We start from the raw sequence: 13,303 nt of genomic DNA, 5'->3' as shown, positions 1-13,303 counted from the left end.
TGTAAACCATTGAATATCAGCCATGGGAAATATTTGGTTGTGTGACCTGTTATGGGTGGACAGTGCAGTCTGACAACTGCGCCTAGACCATTAAGTTTACTAGGATCAACTTTGCTAATTCAAGACTCCAATCATATGCATATGATATGTGGTTACTGGTTGCATGACATGTGATGAGTGTACTGTGTAGTCTGACAAATGCGCCTAAATCAGAAGCCACAAAAAGATTTGACAAGAAAATAAGAGGTGTGAATTTTATTGAAACTTATATAGCACTTTTGTCCAAAGTGCTGCAAAAAGTTAAAAACCAGTGGTACAAAATAATGATCAGTAAAGTAAATCAAACATCAATTCAGACAGTGAACAATCATGGACAGTGAAGAAGATAATTGTTCAGAGAGACCCGAAAGAGAGGGTAGAACATGATAGACCAAAGAGATAGGCGAAGGGTGTTGCAGTGAAGAGGAGCAAGAAGCTGGAAGGAACGAAAATGGGACTGGGCACAAGGGGGACGGGGACAATCAACCTAAAACGACAGGAGGAGCGAAGAGAACGAGAAGGAGTGTAAAAGGACAGAAGACCAGCAAGATAATTAGGAGCTAGCCCATAAAGAGATTTAAAGACGAAGCACAGAAAATGAAATTTAAGTTGGTAGCCATCCAAGAGATATAAGTGATGCTGAGATGGAATTACGGTAGGAGAGAAGACAGAGTACACAAACAGAGGAATGGTAGATTGATTTCAAAGGAGCAAGGTGAGAAGATTTAAGTCAAAGAGCGTAACAGAACAATAGAAGAGTCGAGATAAAATAAGCAAAGAGATAAGAAATTTAGTCTCACAGAAAGAGAGGGAGGAGGGAACTTTACGAACATTATAAAGATGGAAGCGGCATGAACGGGGCGTGAGGACGATTTTATCAGTAAAACAGAGATTAGAGTCCAAGTAAAGACCAAGATTGCGTGCAGTAGGGGAGATAGAAAGAGTAGAAGCAGGAAAGGTGATAGATGGTGGGGGGCTTGAGGGGTGAGTGTGTTAGCAGGGAATTATAGGACCTCAGTTTTCCCAGCATTTAGAGTAAGGAAGTGAGATGCCATCCATGATTTAATGGACGAGAGACAGGTGTTAAGAGTATGGTGAATTTCCAGTGAAAAGGATAGAAAAAGTAGTATGTCGTCAGCGTAAAAGTGACAAGAGAGACCAAAAGAAGAAATAATAGGAGCTCGTAATGAAGTACAGAGGGCCCAAGACTTAACCTTGGGGAACACTGTGCTCAAGAGGGAAAGGTGAGGAAGTCTTTCCACCCCAAGAAACAGAGTAAGTTCTGTTAGCTAGATAAGAAGAGAACCAGGAGAGGACTGAACCCTTAAAACCAAATGAGGAAAGAGAATTCAGAAGCAAAGAGTGGTCAACAGTGGCGATACCTGTCAATTGATCAAGAAGGATATGAAAAGATGAGTGTTTAGAGGCGCTAGCTGACAGAAGAGAGTTAAGCACAGAAGTTATAGCAGTCTTGGTGGAGCGGTGAGGACGAAACCCTGACTGAAAATGTGGAAGAAGAGATAGATCATTAGCAAAGGAGGAAATCTGAGAATAGACAAGATGCTCCAGAAGCTTAGATACATAGGGTAGAAGAGAGATAGGGCGGAAATTACAGATGATGAGAGAATTGGCAGGTTTTATTTTTTTTAGAATGGGATGAAGGCTTTGGGAAAGATAGATGTAGAGAAGCAAATGTTAAAGAATGAGACAATAAATGGTACAAAAGAAGGATATATTTTGGGAATAAGAGCAGATGGAATAGGATCCGCAGGAACTGTTGTAGGATGACTTTGGCCAGCAAGAGTGTTACATCAGAATTAGACATAGGAGCAAAGTCTGAGAGGAAAGTTGCGGGTTTAGGTGTGGGAGAAAAAACAGTATTAGAGGAGGATGGGTTAACAATGTCCTGATTTAGAGGATGGACTTTAGAGGAAAAAAGGAAGCAAAATCATAAGCAGAAAGGGTAGAGTTAATAAAAGGGTCATGGGAAGGAGGAGAGAGAGGCCAGTTTACGGTTTGAAAGAGACACCTAGGGTGAGCAGATTGAGTATGAAGAAGATCTGAGAAATAGGTGCGTTTAGCAAAGTTTAGCCAGTAGTCATAGAGGGGTGATAAGAAAAATAGGCAGAATGATTAGGCAGAGATCGAGTTTTAAGCCAGCGTCTTTCTAAGCGACCGAGAAGTTGCCGCATAGAACAGAGATGAGAAGAGAGCCAATGTTGGGCAGGTTTACTGGTGGGCTGAAAAGCAGTGATGGGATACAGTTGATCGAGACCTAACGAAAGAGTAGAAGAAAGAGTAGACAACGCCTCATCAGCAGAATCAGCAGACAGAGAACTAAAACGCATGAGAGAAGGAAGAATATTAGTGCAAGTATCAAGAAAAATGGAAGAATTGAAATTGCATAGATGAAATCGGTAGAATATTTTAAGCAAGAGAGCTGTAGAAGAAATGGGCGAAGTAGGAGGAAGAAGTGATACAGAGAGTAGTGAGTGGTCAGGTAGATAAACAGGTAAGGCTAGTACAGAAGAGGCAGTAAAGGTTGAAAGAAAAATTAAGTCTAGCGAAGAACTAGAATTATGGGTGGAAGGAGTAGACAGTGGGGACAGTAGGTGAGATTCAAGAATAGAGATGGAAAGATTAAGATTGAAATCACCTAGTAGAACAAGCAGAGCTGGACTGGGAAGAATATGACAAAGAAAATGGTCAATATTATCACAGAATGACCCGAGAGGGCCAGGTGGGCTATAAATGACAAGAAAAGAAATTGCATGGGGAGCGGTGACAATCTTGTAAATAAACTCAAAAGAAGCATAAACAGGTATGTCAGTGGGTGAAGAAATTAAACAGTAAGAAGAGCGATAGAGTATAGTGAACCATTGGTGAAGCTAATCAAAGGAGGGGTCAAGGGGACCCCATAATCTCTCTCATGAATTTATAAACCGATGAACATTTGGTAACAGATTAACTGCTGAAAGGGACTCTTGAGAAAGGGAACCCTGAGAGTTAAAATTGGAGAACCTTTGTCTTGGGGAAGGGAGTCCCAAGGCTACAGTGTTGTGTATGAACTTTTGTTGTGTTTGAATTTGGGGAAGGGGGACCCTTCTGATGTGAACTTGATATTTATGAATCAACAGGAGGTACGTTCAGAGCGTGCTCAGTCCCTGCTGAAAGGAAGTTACATTGGAACTGTGTTGAACTTGCAGCAGAGAACTTTAGAGGATCTTACATTTTTACTTTTTTAACATTTGTTTTGGAACACTGACATTTTGGTTGAGAGCATTTCTCCACTAGTTATTTTTGTAGTTGTGAACAGACAAATATGTTTTGACACAGTAAACATCTTGCTTTTGAATCTACTGACATAGACATCCTTTAGATTTTATTTAGGCAGGGAAATCCCACCATAGCCTAGAGATAGTTAGGCGTTACATCATCCTGATTATTAATAAAGTTTAGTTGAACTATATTTTGTTGTCTGTGTCATCTCTCTTGATACCATGGCTGTCTCACACAACCGATTAAAAGTGTGGTGGAACTACTTCAGCGTGTGCAAAAATATCACCATTCCCATGGCAACAAAAAAAAACCTTCTCACTGCAAATATTGCCTTTATGTTGGTAACAGACCTCTTCTCCTACTCTTATTGAGAAACCTGAATTCCAGTTGCTTTTCGGAATTTCCCATTATTGTTGGGAAAATCGTAGCTGCTGTTTTTAAGGCCACAGTAGGATGTAGAGTAGTCTGAGTGTTCATAAATACATCTTAATATGAATATGTGGACCATGGAATTCACTTTCCACTGGGTAGCCTTTGCATTCTCTACTATTATAGAGTGGTCCCAGAATAATGCAAGGGAGATGCACATTATTGTGCATCAGCTGGCTACACTTTGCATGCAAAGATTTCAGGGTGGAAGCCACAGGGGAGATGATGAATGTGAGAAAGTGGATTATATGGAGGCAGAGCTGCTAATGGCTCATAATTGGCCTTTGGGCTTTGTCACAACACACAATCGATTGAATGTTATTGCTGTTTTATGATTTGTCAATACCATACAAAAACCCTGTTTTGCACATGTACTACATCCAGGGATGACATTTCACCAAAATGCCATGTGTCGGAAGTGACATCACACGACCCTTGACCTAAAATGACATCACAGGAGGTGATGGCATTTGACCCCACCACTAAGGGACATCACGGGAAGCAATGGAACACAACCTTTCATCCCTTGACAAAACAGACAGTGGCATCACATAGCATTGTTCCTTAGTACATTATGAAAAATATAGCTACACTATCACTATAATGTGAAATACATTGTATACGGGATTGGATCACCATATGTATCGTTAATATCAGTCTGTGTAGAACCATATAACCAAATTACTGTGAATGCAAGCAGATGTCCAAGGCCAAATGATAATGATCTGTTATTATATAGCAATTGCGCACAAGCGCTTAATATAGAACAAATATACATACAATATCACCCAGCCTGTGTTGGTACTCATTTATCAACCTCAGAAGGATGAACGGCTGGGTTGTCCTTGCCAGGATTAGAACCTGCAAGCTGCAGATCACACACAGATCACAGAAGCGAGCACTCAACCCATTGAAATTTCTTACAGGCTATAATAAAATCAGCAATTACATATCTGAATGTCAGAAAGCAAATTACACTCTAAACAGCAGGCAAGTTCATTTGCAGGTCTGGTGCAAAGTTTGGCCACATGTCAAGCCTGCTTGGACATACTTTTCAGGCTTCAGAGGTTGGTAAAATACATACCTTTGGGAGGGTTAATAACTGTGTATTGAAGAATTTAGAGTAGCTCAGGGAAAGCAGCACACTCACACGGCATCCCGTACTCTGGGCACTCGTTACCTCATACATGCAAACAAACATCCTCAACAGCATGCCATGGAGATAGGAAAGATAGACACATTGCAACAAAGCATTAATTGTGGCACAATGAAATCAAGTGCCACTTTATGTACTATGGTCAAACATTTCTACACTGTACACAAGCTTTCCGAGGTGGAATGTCTTATGATGATAGTAACAGAGACGACAGAAAAAAGCATGTTATAACTGCAACTTGCGAAAAACAAAATACATTCTGCCTCATCATGAGTTTGGCGGTAACACATAAATGTGGCAGTAATGCTATTACCGCCACATGTAAGGGTCCGCCAAGTCAGGGATTTGGCAGGATTTACCCCCGGCTCTGAGCTGGGGGCTAATCTGCCAAGATTTTGCTGATATTCGGCACTGTTGATTTGTTTGTTTTATTATTTGTAATGCGCACCAGACCCGGGGTATCAGGGCGCAACAATTACAAAAATATTCAAAGCTTAGTTACGATTTTACAGAGAATGAAATACAGTAACATAGAGTGAAATAAAGTACATACATGGATCTATGAAGACTAGAGGAGCTAAGGGGATTACAAATATGACACACAATACACAATACATCAATTTGTGTTTTTTGCAACGGATCAGGAGTAGGTACTGCTAGGTTACATCTTGGTTGCAGAGGCATAGGGTCACAGGGTGGAAAATTATACTGCCAGGTTTACAGGTCAGAGGATTTGAGCCATGTGATAGTATTTGATCTGAAGTTCAGGTAGGATTGGTCTTCTCTAAGTGATGGGGGCAAGTGTTCCAGAGTTGTGCCGCTTTTACGGGGAAACTACAACCTCCAATCTTGTGATCCACCAAATCATGTGCTGCTGATTCGAGATGGTTACATTATACCTTGTGATCCACCAAATCAAAAGAAGCTGAGAGGTCAAGGAGGAGAGTCTCTGAGTTCATCAACCCAGGCCTTTAGATCGATAAGGGCGGTCTCCGTGCCATGTTGAGGACGGAAACCTGACTGTCTTGCCCCTAAAAGGTTGTGCAGTTCCAGGTATTTTTGAATTTGCGTGTATGCCACTTTGTCTAATATTTTTAAAAGAAAGGGAACTGTTGGGATTGGCCTGTAATTGGTTAGTGTTTGGGGGTCTAGGGTGGGGTTTTTTAGAAATGGAAGCACCAAGATTCTTTGAGGTTCGTGGGAATAGTACTGTTGCAAAGGAAGCGTTAATAAGTTTGGAGATAAAGGGCGATAAGGCGCGCTGCATCCTTGATGAGTTGTGCTGGGCAAGGGTCACCCTGGCAGTTGGAAGGTATAAGAGACAGGATGATTTTTTCTACCTCGATATGGATGTTTGAAACGGACAGGTTGGATTTTGGAGGTGCTGGGGTGGCATTGGGTGAGGGTTGGGCATTTAGAGAGGCTTTTTTTGGGATATTCTATTTTGTTGAGTCGATACTTTATTGGTGAGGGCATGTTGGATGTCTGAGCACCAGCTTTTGTCTTTAGCACAAGTGTCTGGTATGGCAATAGAGTCTCCAATTATTTGAGTATTGTGAATATTCTTTGTATTAGAGTTAGCTTGGGAAAGACGGTTGTCATAGGATTCCCGTTTAGCAAAGCACATTTCTTTTTTTATAAAGGGATGAGATATTAGTAAACTTTAGTTTATTAGCTTCAGAGGGAAGTAGTCTCCATGATGCCTCACAATTTCTCTTTTGTTGTTTTAGGTTTTTTAGGAAAGGTGTGAACCACTTGTTCAAGTGTTTTTAGGCTTACTTGGTCTCAATTTGAGGGGGCGCGATCTGATCTAGGGAGGAAGCCATCATTTTATTGTATTCCTTAACCAATGTTTCCGGGTTAGTACTATCTGGGAGTGAGTTGAGGGTGGGGAGAATAGCAGGGATGAGTTTTTCCGCTGTAATGTTTTTTTTTTTTTCCTGGTTAGTGTGGGTGGGGCAATGGGGGTGAGTATGGGTGGGGGTCTATTGGTGGCAAGCGTAAATGATAGGAGAAAATGATGCGTCCAGGCTAGAGGGGAGAGGATGTTGGCCTGGCAGTTGTAATCTGCTATCCAATCAAGTATTCTCCCTTTGTTGTGAGTCAGAGTTTTAATTCTTTGGGTGAGGCCAAGTTCTGTTATGATGTTAGCCGTTGCCAAGGTAGGTTTATCTAAGGGGTCATTAAAGCCCAGGTTAAGGTCACCCAGAAGTAAAATTGCGATGATCTTTTGAGATTGTTGGATAATATTGTATAGATATCTTCCTCAAAAGTCCCAATTGAACCTGGGGGATGGTAGATCAGGTGAATATTAAGGAACTGGGAATTAGTCAAAGGTAGTTTGAGTGTGAAGACTTCACAGGATTGTATATCGTATGGGGGGGGCAGTCTAAAAGATAGGCTAGATTTAAAGATAACTGCGATGCCTCTACCTCTAGTCTCTTGTATGTCTTGTCTTAAAATTGTATACCTGTCTGGCACAGCTAACATAAGCATAGCAGGGGCTATTAGCATTACTGCCGTGCTAATACTGCCGGCAGTAGTAGCGCTGAAAGTTCCCCATTGGGCCCAATGGGGAATTCCCGAATGGGCCCAAATGGGAATGCAGACTTACCGTTCCGCCTAACCCGTGATCTGGCGCCAATAGCACTGAGGGTGTTGGTGGTAATGCTAATAGCGCCAGCGGTAATACCACCTGGGATACCGACCAACTCGAGATGAGGCCCATAGTCCGAAATAAATGCTTATCCTACTATAAAGCTTTTTTGGACGTGTTTGTCTGCATTGTGAATTTGAGGTGTTTAAGAACAGACTAAATCAGTGACTCACCCCCTGAAATGTGCCTGAAATAAAACTTTAATGAGCCTAGCAATTATGGTACAGAATTCCAAAAAGACAAATTATTTGTTATTCCTATTCTTTCTTATTTAGGGTTACACTTGTGGACCCCTGTTTCTTTTAAGAGGCCTTAAAAAGAAAGCCAGCCACTCCAGAATTAAAGATCCATATGGCACAGAAAATAGCCAGGAGCTTCCATTTAAAAAAATAAATAAATAAAAGTTATTTTGAATATCTTATTAAATGTTGTTTTTCTTTTTTTAGGGGTAGCAAGGGAGAGCACAAGGGTAGCAAAGGGAGACCTCAGGGGTCAAAGGTATGACCCCCAAATGACAACCCTGACTGCATCTGGTCATCACATGCTTATTTTTTTGTTTGTGAAAATCGTATTTTATTAACATTTTCTGGTTATCACATAATACATAAAATGCTGTCAATATTCTCCTTCAAACGTTTTAACAGTAACCCTTGTCCCTCCGCCCCCACCCTCAGCCATGAAGCGGGAGCTGTTTTCCAGTTTGTCCAGTGAGCTCACAGAGAACCTTTCAAGGCACAGTCTTGGGCTCAACTTTTTACATTATTTATTGGATGATTGTTAGTGCAGTGCCCCATGCGCTTGGGGCGCCTCCAGTGGCCACGAATGTCTGAATCGGGCCCTGGGCGTGCCTTTTTCTTTTTCACTTCAGACCAGGCGTTCATACTTTTCAAAAAAGGTGAGCCAAAGTTCCTCAATAATGGTTCTGGATTCATCCATAACATGTGTCAGAAACTCCATGTCGTAAATGGCCCGGACCTTGTTGACCCAGTCTTTTTCTCCTGGCATATGGGAGTTCTTCCACTTTTGGGCCAGGCCAGGCAGCATCTGGCCGCCACCAACATGACCTGTAGCATATGACAGTTCGGCTAGTTTATCTATAGATGGGGGGGCAGATACAACTCAACAGAGAGGGCCATGTGGTGGGCCATCTGTAGTAACCACCTTCCCTCCAGACCGACATCAAGACCCCCAAAACTGGGTGGTGTAGGACCCTTCGTGGGATACGTGACCTGGGGACCCACAACCATTCATCCATCGTGTCCAGAGCTAGCACCTTGTTGTCCATTGCCACCCACTGCTTTTCCGACCCCGGGTTAAAGTGGTCTGTGAGGACCCTCAACTGGGCTGCCTTATAGTATGTTTCAAAATCCGGGAACCCCACCCCTCCGTCTTCCTTGGGCCTCGTTAGGACCTCGTATGAAATCCTGTGTTTCTTTCCCACCCAGAGGAATCTCAAGAGGGTTTGTTTTGTTTCCGTTAAGAAGTTCTTGGCCACTTGGATAGGAAGCATCTGGAACAAAAATAGGAATTTAGGGAGGACCACCATTTTAATCAGGTTCAGACGCGCCATCCATGAGAGCCCCGAAGTTGCCCATCTCTCTACGTCCCTCTGGAGTCAGAAGGGGATTTCTCCCACGTACTCTGTCTCTGTCTCTGATAGATTTCCCCCTATGAAAGCCACCGACTTCTCCAGGTTAACCTTAAATCCCGAAAGTTCTCCGTAGCGCGTAAGGCCCTGCAACACATGGGGAACCATCTGGGGTGGTTTAGTAATGTAGAGGAACGCATCATTTGCAAATAGGTTAATTTTACAGTGGGAGTCTCCTATCCGTGCCCCATTGATCACCTCATTCTGTCGGACTGAGACCGCCCAAGGCTCCATGACCAATGCGTATATTAGAAGGGATAGTGGGCAGCCCTGCCTCCGACCTCTCCCCAGGGGTGAAGACACCTGACTCTGTCCCATTGGCAACCACCTTGGCTGAGGGGGCAGAGTATAATGTTGACATGCAACCAAGCCTTCTAGGTCCCATCCCCACCGCAGAGAAAACCTCCCCCATTAATCCCCTGCTGACCCTGTCGAAGGCCTTCTCAGCATCGAGTTCCAGCAGAAGTGCCCCTTCATCCCGGACCGCCTTTGAATTTAGTACAAGGAGAAATTACGCATGCTATCAGAGCCTTATCTATTGTGGATAAATACTGCCTGATCCGGGTGGACCAGACGGGGGAGGCATCTTTCTAGGCGAGTCGCTAGAATTCTGGCAACAATCTTAGCATCTAGGTTCAGGAGGGAGATAGGCTTATACGATCCACAGTCTGCCAGATCTCTGCCTGCTTTGGGTATTACGGTGATGAGGGCCTGTAGATAGGTGGTTGGGATTGTGTCTCGGTTTCTAATTTGGTTGAACAATTTGGCCAGGGGTTCAGCCAGTGTGTCTTGGCACTGTTTGTAGAAATCTGCTGTGTACCCATCTCCCCCAGGGGCCTTTCCCACTTTTAACTTCTTAATAGCGCCTTTCACCTCTCAACTGATATATCCCCCTCCAGCCCCTGTAATTCTAGCTCAGTCACTCGGGGCAATGAATGTTCCGCTAAGTATGCCCGGATCTCCTCCATTGATTCCCCCCCCCCCTTGTTTCGTATAGAGTTCCTTGTAAAAGTCAGCAAAGCAATCTGCTATTTGCTCCTTCTTGCTGCATTCATTGCCCCCTCTATCCCTGGTGGGTCCCACCCTCCTTTCCACCCTACACCCCCTGGCTCTAAGCGCTAGGAGAGTCCCAACCCTATCCCCCCTTTCTTAATACCTTTGTTGTGTATCTCAGTGTCTTAGCGACTTCCCCTATGAGGACTGTATGAAAAGCCTGTCTCTTCCCTTGCATCTCTTTTAGGAGGGCACCCCTGTTCTCCCCATCCAGGCCGAGCCTTGCGCGCTGGGCCTTTAGTTCTTCTCGAATTTTGCTTTCAATAAGCCCTGGCTTGTGCCTGGAGCCCTAAGCTATTATTAGACCCCAGAAGGTGGCCTTTGCAGCCTCCCACACCCTAACCATAACGGATTCCCCATTATCGTTTGTCTCAAAGCAGGCTGCCATCTCATTCCTTAGGAAGTCTCTGAAGAACGGGTCTCTCAAGAGTGTGACATTGCAAAGCCATCAGGGGGATCTCGAGGACAGGGGCAGCGACCAGTTTGCCACCAACAGCTCATGATCAGACCATCTTATTGCTTCCACCCTGGGGTGCGTGGCCATCCCTCCTCTGAGATTAAGAGCAGGTCAAATCTTGTATAGGTGTAGTGTGGGGGAGAGAAAAAGGTGTATCCTCCCGGGCCTGGCCACACCTTGCGCTATACCACAGCCCAGTAGTGTTCCCTTAGGAGAGTTTGTAGAGCTAAATTGTCTTTGGTGACACCCTTTGGCCCAGCTCCTCTTGCCGCCCACCAGTCCAATTTGGGGTCCATTATGAGGTTGAAGTCACCTCCTAGTATCATGGCTCCTTCTGCCCATTCATCCATTAGCCTGAAAATCTGGGTCAGAAACTGTATCTGACCTGCATTGGGTGCGTATAGGTGGCCAGCGTAATACTTTCACCCTCACAAGTGCCCTTGACCCCCAGGAATCGCCCCCCAAAGCCCCTCTTGGTTTCTATATTTGTGAGGTGGAGAGTCTTGTTCAGGAGAATGCCCACACCGTCCTTCTTTGAGCTTCTGTGGGAGGCCCAGAAGTTGCTCCCAATTTCTTTACCTTTAATCAGCGACTCTTTCCCTTGTTTGTAGTGGTTTTCTTGAAGGAAGAGTACCATCAGCTGTTGTTTGCGGAACCTGTTGCTTGTCAGTGATCTCTTGTTTTGAGAGTTTAAGCCCTTGACATTGAGCGTGCATATCTTGCCTTTAACCATTATCGTCCTTGATCGTGTTTCTGGTGTGGAGCCTGTTGTGAAGCTAAGAGCACTGGCTCAATCTGGCTGATCCCATTCCCCTCAAACCTTGTAGGCTTGCCCCCCCGATCCCTCCCCCTCCCCGCTTCCCTCCCCCTATCCCATTTGTCGAGGCGTTTGTCTTCATCGCACGCCGGTTGACGGGACTGGTCAACGAACCACCAGAGCTTCATCCCCAGCCCCGGGTGTCATAGTTTGTCTGGATTCACCAGCCTCATCTTCTTGTCAGAGCCATTGCCCAATTGGGTTTGCCAGCGGGTCTCATACTGCAGTCTTGCCCCCCTCCCACCTTCCCTCTCACTGGCATTTCCTTGGCAGGGCCGCCGGACCAACCATGTCTCAGCTTTCGGCGGTGAACCTCTAACTGGCCCCTCCAACTCGGGGGCTAACCCGATGCCAAAGTGGCATATAAACTTAGTGTCTAGGAGCCTTTATCTTCGGTATCTCTGATGGATTTGTGTGTGGCCATCAGGCTAGCGGCACTCCGGTCTGAGAGCTGTGTTGTGGTGTCTGGTTCATTTCAGGTGTCCCTCGGATGCCGAAGAGGAGTGTCTAGTTTTCTGGAGCTTGCAGGCCCCTTTTACTTTTGCCTCGCCTCTAAAACTGTCTGGGTAGCTAGGGCCGCGACCCGGGCCTCGCGTGTCTACATCGCAGTTGGCTGAGGGACCGGCCCAGTCGTTCAACAGTTCTTCTGTGACCCTCTGGATGTCTTCTTCAGATACTAGGTGGTGTTTCTCTCCTTTCCATTCAAATGCTAAATAGAAGGGGTTGCCCCAATGATATCTAACCCCCCTCTCCTGGAGCCATTTGGTGAGGTTGCCGCATTTCTTCCTCCAGCAGGGTGAGAGCTGGAGAGCTGAGAGGTCTTGGTAAACGGCTACCTTGGAGTCTCCATATTGTATGTTCCCAAGAGTTCTGGCCTTCTCAAAGATCCTTGCCTTGTCTCTGTAATAATGTAATCTCGCCAGGACCGAGCGAGAGCCCTTGCCTCCACGTCCTAGCGGTGTACTCTGTCCATTTTGAGGTCTTCAGCGGCTTCTGTGGCCAGAATAATGCATATGATGTTGTGTATCTTGCTCTCCAGGCCAAGCGGGCTCTCTCCCTCCGATTCCACCAAGCCGAAAATACGTAATTGTTTCTCCTTTCCCTGTTTTCCATGTCATCGACCTTGAATCTTAGTTCCTCTTCGCGCTGCTGGACCTCCATGAACCTTGCTTCCATTTGAGTCTCTAGTAGTGCAGTGGAGAGTTGATTATTTTCTACCCCTTCCATGCGATCCTCCAGGGTTGTCATCCCCCGGATCTCCTCTAGGATCATCTGATGTTGTTCTGGATTGCGCCCAGGTCCGGGTGGGCCTCCAGACGGCATTTCTTTATCGTCGGCTCGGAATTGAAATTTAGAAAGGGATTCCTTCCAGCTCATGTGGGTTGTGCCCAGGTAGGGTGTGGGTGTGGTTCTGTAGAGCTTGTACGGTGGAAGCTGGCCCCCCAACCTACTCCAATTTCTCTCCTGTCTGGTGCTTCAATGGTTTCAGTGGTAGGGCTATCCTACCCGTGGCCAGTGGGTCCGTGGATGAGTTAGGTCATGGGTGGTTCGCCGGTTGCTCCTCCGGTTCCTATTTCAGAGTATCATTCCATAGGTCTCTCGGACCCTCTGGTCCTAGAGCAGGGCAGTTCAGGGGCTGGGGAGTGCTGGGACCCAGTGTGTGGGCCATATCTGTCGTAGGTGTGGGCTTTTTATGAGGTGAACTTGGACCCAGTGGCTCCTGTGGGGCAGATTGTGCTTCTGTATGTGGCCCGGCTTCAAGGGTGACC

This window comes from Ambystoma mexicanum, chromosome 6q (genome assembly GCF_040938575.1).
Source record: "Ambystoma mexicanum isolate Mex_15411 chromosome 6q, UKY_AmexF1_1, whole genome shotgun sequence".
Classification (NCBI taxonomy): Eukaryota; Metazoa; Chordata; class Amphibia; order Caudata; family Ambystomatidae; genus Ambystoma; species Ambystoma mexicanum.
This window is presented reverse-complemented; position numbering follows the sequence as displayed.